Consider the following 8,147-nt stretch of genomic DNA (forward strand, 5'->3'; position numbering starts at 1 on the left):
AAGTCTACTACACAGAACGCACTGGCCTTGCGTACGCTGCGCTTACTACGTTGCGAACGCTGTAAAAAAAAATGCAGCTACAACATCTGCTTGCCGCTCAAGCGTCGCTTCTTTGGATGTTTGGATGTATGATTTGGATGTAAACATAGTGGCGCCATCTGGTGACAGTATGTCGAAGCGCTTGAATTCTGGACTGCAAAAACGTTTTTTTTTTCTAAATTTAGTGGTGAATATGTGACGCGTGCTGGCGTTCTGTGCGAGCCGAGAGAGACGCGTGCCGGCGTTCTGTGCGAGGCGGGTGAGACGTGGCCGGCGTTTCGTGTGGACCGAGTGAGACGCGTGATGACGCGCCAAGTGACGTCAGGCGTGGCTCTACAAAAGCGAGCACCTACATGAGCGCCGCCGGGAGAACGCATCTCAGCTGTTGCCCAATAAAGTACTAGGCAGTGTTCTTATCGCTTCTTTCTTGCCGGGACCCGCGAACACCACAACTGGCGATGAGGATGATAAGCAAGGCAAGACGCAGAAAAGAAGCGCTGAAGCTGGAGAACGGAGTTCCGAGGCAACAATCTGAAGAGCAACGCTGGATTCAACCGCACCTACGACGAAAGGCGACAAGACGTCTTAGATAGCAGCCTCCAGTCAGATTGGTCAAGTAGAAGCCTTCGACGAAACTGTGAGTGACTGGCTATCTTACGAAGAACGCCTAATTTCCTTTTTCGCGATGAACAAAGTTCCAGAAGACCTCAAGGTGCATGCTTTGCTAAGCATCATTGGGCCGAAGTCATACAGCTTTTTGAAATCTCTGACCGCACCACATAAGCCGTCAGAAAAGACGTTCATGGAGCTAACTGAATTCCTTCGCAATCACTTCACCCCGAGAGTGTCTGTGATCGGAGAACGAGCAAAATTTCACAGATGTCAGCTGCAACATGAAAGCATCGCACAGTACGTAGCCGAGCTCAGAAAACTAGCTCAGACCTGTGAACTTGGTACCTTTTTGGACGAATCGCTACGTGACAGGTTTGTGTGCGGTTTATTCCGCACCGACATTCAGCGGTATTTATTTGCAGAAGACAAAACGCTGACGTTCCGAAAAGCCGTTGAACGCGCACTCGCTTTGGAAGAAGCTAAGAAAAATGTTAAGGAAGCGCACGATAGAGAAGCTGTCGATGACTTCCACAAAATTAGCGCAGAAGACGCAGCCAAAACAAAGCATTCTTTCGAGTGTTATCGCTGCGGCTCTGACAAGCATTCTTCCCGCGCCTGTCCGCACATAGCAAATAAGTGCACGAACTACGGCAAGGAAGGCCACGTTCAGCGTGCCTGCCGTGGTCCCAAGCAGTATCCAACGGGTTCATGGAAGTGGATACGCACTCTTGAAAGTGACGACACGGAAACCTCCAGACGCTGTCTGAAAAAGCCCGGCGTCTCATCAGCTTTGACGTCGAAATTCAAGGTGTACCTTTGCGAATGGAGTTAGACACAGGCGCTACGGTGTCTGTAATATCAAGACAACAGTTCAAAAGACTAAGACCGCCTTTAAGACTCGATCCCACGGAACTGCGACTGAAAGCGTACACAGGAGAAGTTATCCAGCCCTGTGGCGTCTTCAAAGCAGCCGTAAGGTACAAGGATCAAGTCGGTGACCTTCCGTTGTACGTCGTAGACTACGGCGAACCAGCCCTACGAGGACGCGAGTGAATCGAAACTTTCTGCTTGGACTGGGACGAAATCTGCAGTTTGCACAAGCTGAACAGGTTTTGGTGCGCAATTTCAGGAGCGGACCAAGATGGCTCAAAGCAACTATCGTGCAGCGCACCGGACCAGTGTCGTACGAGGTCAAGGTGCAGACACCCAACAGATCCTGCATGTAGAGGCGACACAAGGACCATTTGCTACGAGCTTCAGCTGCGAACACGCCGTCATCATTTGCGGTGGAAGAGGAGACCGACATCTGTTATCCAGAACTTTCAGATTGTCCGCCACCCTCATCAACCGCTGTCTCTGCAACTAGCCCAGCACCCGTGGTCAGTGGAAACAGCCCTACGAGGCGGTGCCCTCAACGAGTCAGGAAGCCGCCTGACCGATACCAGCCATCGTGACTCTCGAAATTGCGGTGGAGGAAGTGACGCGTGCTGGCGTTCTGTGCGAGCCGAGAGAGACGCGTGCCGGCGTTTTGTGCGAGGCGAGTGAGACGCGTGCCGGCGTTCTGTGCGAGGCGAGTGAGACGCGGGCCGGCGTTCTGTGCGAGCCGCGTGAGACGCGTGCCGGCGTTTCGTGTGGACCGAGTGAGACGCGTGATGACGCGCCAAGTGACGTCAGGCGTGGCTCTACAAAAGCGAGCACCTGCATGAGCGCCGCCGGGAGAACGCATCTCAGCTGTTGCCCAATAAAGTACTACGCAGTGTTCTTATCGCTTCTTTCTTGCCGGAACCCGCGAACACCACAATATGAAAAGCATTACAGGACTTGTTTGCTTTTGAAGGAAGAAAACTGAAAAAAAAAGAGGATAATGCTAAAGCTGGCACAAAAAGAACAGTGTTGTCGTTGCTACTTTGGCTACGTACGCGGATAGCTAGGCTTAACGTCTCGAAAATCGCCGAATTATCTTAACAACATGGGCTAGTTGTCACTTAAACCTCGACGTATGGGTGAGAGTATGCGAAATAAAAGCGAACCGCTACCATTTGAGTGAGCTATCGCATCAAAGAATCCAGCGGTGACATGCATTTATTCAGAAGCGGGCGAGCAGCGCGCCGCCATGTTTGTTTACAAGCGAACGCTAGAGAGATTCCGTTAAGTGTTACCGGCCCGGTAACGGGCGCGCATGCGCAGATGTCGCCAGCCGAGCCCGGTAAACGGTCAACGTAAACACTGTAATGATATGCTATATATGCTATAACTGTCTATTACCGGACCTCGCACTTTTAACATACCGTCTCTCCCCTAATAAGTTACCGTAAGGCGAAAACGAGTCGTAATGACGGCATATTCACCAGCATTTATTAGAAACAATAATGCGCATGCTTTGCAAGCATTTCCTTGCAGGGAGATGCTATACATGAACTTCACTCAAATACACTCATTACAACAAGCTTTGGCGGCTTGGGAACTTGCTCACTGCGTTGCAAATGCTTTAAAAAACCCATCTACGGCAACTTCTCTTTGCGCTGTGCCGCGTCGCTTCTTTGGATGCTTGCATTTTGTTGTGTCCCCTTATTGCTTTTGTGTGTGTGCGCCTCCTCCTAACGACCACGACAGTTGCCCCTCGTCGCACGCTGTCGCCAGAGGCCCCCCCACGGTGCGCCCCCGCACCCTCCTCCTGTTCTGGGAAGCCACTCCCTCCCGTGGACGCTTCTCAGCTCCCTCCTTTCTTCGGGCGGCCAGTTCGGCTCCGGCCTCGGTCGACGCTGGTCGCACCCTCATCGGCTTAAAATAAACGAAGTCTAAAAGTACCGTGTGCGTCTTTCGCTGCATTCAACACAGCGACCGGACACGACAGTGGCGACGAGAAAGTGGATTCGACCCGCGCTACGCAACGCTATTGACAAGCCATGGCTACGCGAGGGTTTCCCAATCAGATACCAGAATTCAACGGCTCATCGTGGTCATCGTGGGTTGGACGCCTTCAGTTCTACTTTGAAGCTAACAACATCACAGACCCAGCCTTGAAGAGGGCCAACCTGCTGACGCTGTGCGGGGAGCAGACCTACGATACTGTCTGCGCCCTTATTCAGCCAAGCACACCAGCGGCAGTGTCTTACGACGACATCGTAAAAGCGCTGCAAAAGCACTACGACCCAAGGCCATCCGAGGTCTACAGCCGGGCTCGCTTCCAACGACGAGATCAACTGGGAGGAGAAACTGTGAGCGCCTACGTAGCCGCGCTCAAGAAGCTCGCTGCCGACTGCAATTTTGGAACGCTGTCGACAACAGCTACCGGGCAGGAGGGAGACGTAGCTTCTTCTGCTAACACCACCATGCTTCCCTTGGACGTGATGTTACGCGACAGATTTGTGTGCGGACTGAGTGACGAGTCACTGCAGCAGCGCCTGTTCGCTGAGAAGGACCTCACATTCAGCAAAGCTTACGACATCGCCGTTCGAGCGGAGAGCGCCGGTCACCAGCAGAGAGGGATTCGCCGGAACACCGAGCCGGTACACCAGACAAGCAACCAGGTGCGCAAGCCTTCTGTTGTTGTAAAATCGGTCAAAAAGGCACAACGCTGCTGGCGGTGTGACGACCAACACAACCCCCAGGGATGTCGATTCCAGTCAGCCACGTGTAATTTTTGCCACAAGCGAGGGCATATCGAAAGAGCATGCATTACGAAACGGAGACTTGCCAAGATAAAGTCACCTTCCCAGCCTAATCACAGCGTCAACGCCTCAGAGAATACGCCGCTATCTGATCTCCATGGAACAACATCAGCAACACCATCTGTGTTGTACGACCTGAACACCATGAATCTCGGCACGCGACCGAAGATTTTTACAGAAGTAAGCGTACATCACCAGCTGATTAAGTTCGAGGTGGACTCCGGCGCAGCCTGTACTCTGATCAGTGAGGACACGTTCCGAACTTCATGGCCATCTGACGCACCCGCCCTGCAACAAGACGACACGCACCTGCGAACGTGGTCAGGACAGAATCTGCCACTATTGGGCTCTGCCAACGTGCAGGTTAACTACAACGGCCAGACCCATACGCTACCTCTGCTTGTTGTGAAGGGCACAGGATCAAGCCTTCTAGGGAGAAACTGGTTTTCTCCACTAGGCGTGATGATATGCGGTAAACATCAAAACGCCGATGCGCTAAGCCGTCTGCCACTAGACGCAACTGTTGACGAACCATTTCCACCAGGAGACGTTCTGATGTTCGAAGCACTGCCAGAACCTCCGCTTACAGCAGGCACAGTTGCAGCATCTACGCAGAAGTGCGCAGCTCTCCGGCTAGTTTACACAGCTGTTCAACAAGGCAACGTGCATAAACTCAAAGGGGACAACTTCGACGCTTACCGCAGGCGAGCTACAGAGTTGAGCACCCATCGCGGCTGCATCATATTTGGGTCCCGAGTTGTGATGCCGAGAGAACTACGCGCACAAGCTATGTCTCTCATCCACGCCGGACATCGGGGCATCGTTGCAATGAAAAAGTGTGCCAGAAGCTACATGTGGTGGCCTGGCATTGACAACGACATCGAAACAGTGGTGCGAGAATGCAAGCCTTGCCAGAGCAGCCGGAGCGCCCCGCCGAAAGCTCCTGTCCCAGAATGGGAAAAGCCAGACACACCATGGCACACACTGCACATTGATTTTGCAGGACCAATTGAGGGCTGCACTTTCCTTGTGGTCGTAGATGCCTACACAAAGTGGCTTGAGATAAGGCAAATGGGACAGACGACTTCGGCAGCAGTCATTGACAACCTCCGATCACTATTTGCAACGTTCGGCCTGCCGCGCAAGGTAGTGTCGGACAACGGAACACCGTTTGTGTCTGCGGAGATCCTCAAGTTTTATCGCGACAACGGGATCTCATCAGTTACATCGGCCCCCTACCACCCAGCGACAAACGGACAAGCCGAGCGCTACGTAGCCGAGCTAAAACGCGCCCTTGAAAGAGATCAGACAGGCTCGCTGCAGCGCCGCCTTGCGCGCTTTCTCTTCAAGCAGCACACGACGGTTCAGAGCACAACAGGCGAGACCCCCTCGAAAATGATGTTCGAGCGTGAAATGCGAACCCAGCTCACAGCCATCCTCCCCGAGCCAAAGGCAGAGACGTTCCGGGAAGAAAAAGCAATTCCGCGCTGCGGCACGCTTAATGAGGGGCAGCGCGTCCTCGCCCGACAGTTTCTGAAAAAGCCACGCTGGGAGGAAGCTACAATTGTCAGACGCATAGGCCTGCGCTCTTGGCTCGTCAACATACATGGCACAGTAGCACGCCGACATCTCAACCAGCTGCGTAGATTTACGACGCCGTCTGAGAGCTGTCCGCCAGCGGAGAGAGCACGTGCACCATCTTCCCACATAGCCTGGCACCTCTTCCCGGAAGAAGAGACTTCGCCCAGGACAGACCTAGGAGACACAGCGAACAACAGCCAGCCTACAAGTGTTTCTCCCCCGAGCGCACAAAGCCAGCGCGCCTCCACGCGTGAGCGCCGACCCCCTGCACGATACCAGGCAACTTTCTAAGGGGGAAGGAAGTGTTGTGTCCCCTTATTGCTTTTGTGTGTGTGCGCCCCCTCCTAACGACCACTCGCATTCCCCTCCTAACGACAGTTCGCATCCTCCTCCTAACGACCACTCAATCCTCCTCCTAACGACCACTCAATCCTCCTCCTAACGACCACTCGCATCCCCTCCTAACGACCGCTTGCCCCTCGTCGCACGCTGTCACCAGATGCCCCCGCACCCTCCTCCTGTTCTGGGAAGCCACTCCCTCCCGTGGACGCTTCTCAGCTCCCTCCTTTCTTCGGGCGGCCAGTTCGGCTCCGGCCTCGGTCGACGCTGGTCGCACCCTCATCGGCTTAAAATAAACGAAGTCTAAAAGTACCGTGTGCGTCTTTCGCTGCATTCAACACAGCGACCGGACACGACACATTTACAGTTTAGTTGGAAGCGCAGTGGCGCCATCTAGTGACAGAAAGTCAAAGCGCACATACTCTGGGCTGAAGAACTGTTTTTTCTGCTTTGTGAGATGTATATGAGAAGAATTACCAAGATTTTTTCTTTTTCAAGGAAGAAAACTGTGAAAATCGAGGAAAATGTTAAAGCTGGTAAAAGAACTAGTTTCGTCGCTGCTATTTTGGGAAACTACACGGCATATAGTGAGGCTTAATTGCTCAAAAATTGCTCAATTATCTCAAATACACTGGCTAGTTGTCACTTAAACCCCAACCTATGAGTGAGAGTATGCGAATTAAGAGCGAATGCCTCCATTTAGAGCTTTAAATGGCGCCGTAGAATGCGGTGGCGATGCTGTGTTTAGTGCGTAGTGTCCGTGAAGGGCTCCGCCATGTTTGTTTACAAGTGAACGCTAACTATCTGCGCAACACTGAAATAGATTCCGCAAAGTGCTAGCGCCCTGATAATGGGAGCGCAATCACAGAAGACGGGAGCTGTGCCCGGTAAGTTTTAACGTAAACACAGTATCGATATGCTATAACTCTCAAATGACAGAAGCGAGTGCCTAAACACGCGTTCTACGCGAAACGCCGGGGCGATCCGCAGTCCATCTGCCTGCACCACCGACAGATGGCGACTGGTGACGAGAGTAGGGGCGCGACCGCAGCCTGCGTGCGAGGTTAAAGGATTAGGCCTATAAAAGGGGCCGGAGTCACAGAAGCTTCACTTCAGTGCTTTCTGGTGACTGCAGTGGCAAGAATGGCTCCCCCGCTTTCCAAGTTGTTGTACCTAACAAAGAAGAAGCGCCGAAAGGTGAAGAAGGGCCCGGCCCGCATCAAACTGCATCGCCTCGTGCCGCTGAATACGGTGCTCAATAGGATACGCGTCCTGAAGGCAGAATCAAAGTCGCAAGAGCCTGCGGTTCAAGGTCTCGAAACCCACAAGTTCAGTTCTGAGAGGAAAGCCTGATGAAGTACCCTTTGGCCCCGACTTCTTCACACGACATGTAGCCCTCCATCCCTTCGTAGCAAGACAACGGCCCTTGTCAGGGCCACCCACGTGATGCATTGGCAGAGCTTCGCACGCCCAATCCACATCCCCGTTTCCTCTCACTCGTCGACTTGTGGTTTTCGCTGATGTTTGCTTATGAAATACGGCCGCAGTGTCTTTACAGTAGTGGCTGTGAGCACTTCGGCAGTCGTTGTTTGTAAATGACCTAGAAAGTTTGCCTTTGGCAGAATCGTTTTTTTTTTCGCTGAACTGGGCAGCGGACCTAGCGCTACAGGCAGCATATATGTTTTTATTATGTTTGCGCTATTTTTTGCAGCACTGAAGTTGCTTGCAGGAGCTGTCCTGGCGTCGTCTGTGAGTTCAAATTCTCAGATCAGATTTTATGCTCTTCAACTACGCTTCCAGTATTTGACCTTCACAGACATAAGAGGAATGTGATTTGCGTGTAGCATTGCTACGTATACTTCGAGTTTTTACGTTGTAGTCGTTGCACTGCTTCTACCAAACAAC

General features: G+C 52.6%; 1 pseudogene; it reads left to right on the forward strand.

Annotated features, from left to right (window-relative positions):
- Nucleotides 1–449: 449 nt before the first annotated feature.
- On the forward strand, nucleotides 450–7,595 carry LOC149337353 (uncharacterized; annotated as a pseudogene).
- Nucleotides 7,596–8,147: the final 552 nt, after the last annotated feature.

This window comes from Amblyomma mixtum, chromosome 7 (assembly GCF_055824585.1).
Source record: "Amblyomma mixtum isolate Tamu chromosome 7, ASM5582458v1, whole genome shotgun sequence".
Classification (NCBI taxonomy): domain Eukaryota; kingdom Metazoa; phylum Arthropoda; class Arachnida; order Ixodida; family Ixodidae; genus Amblyomma; species Amblyomma mixtum.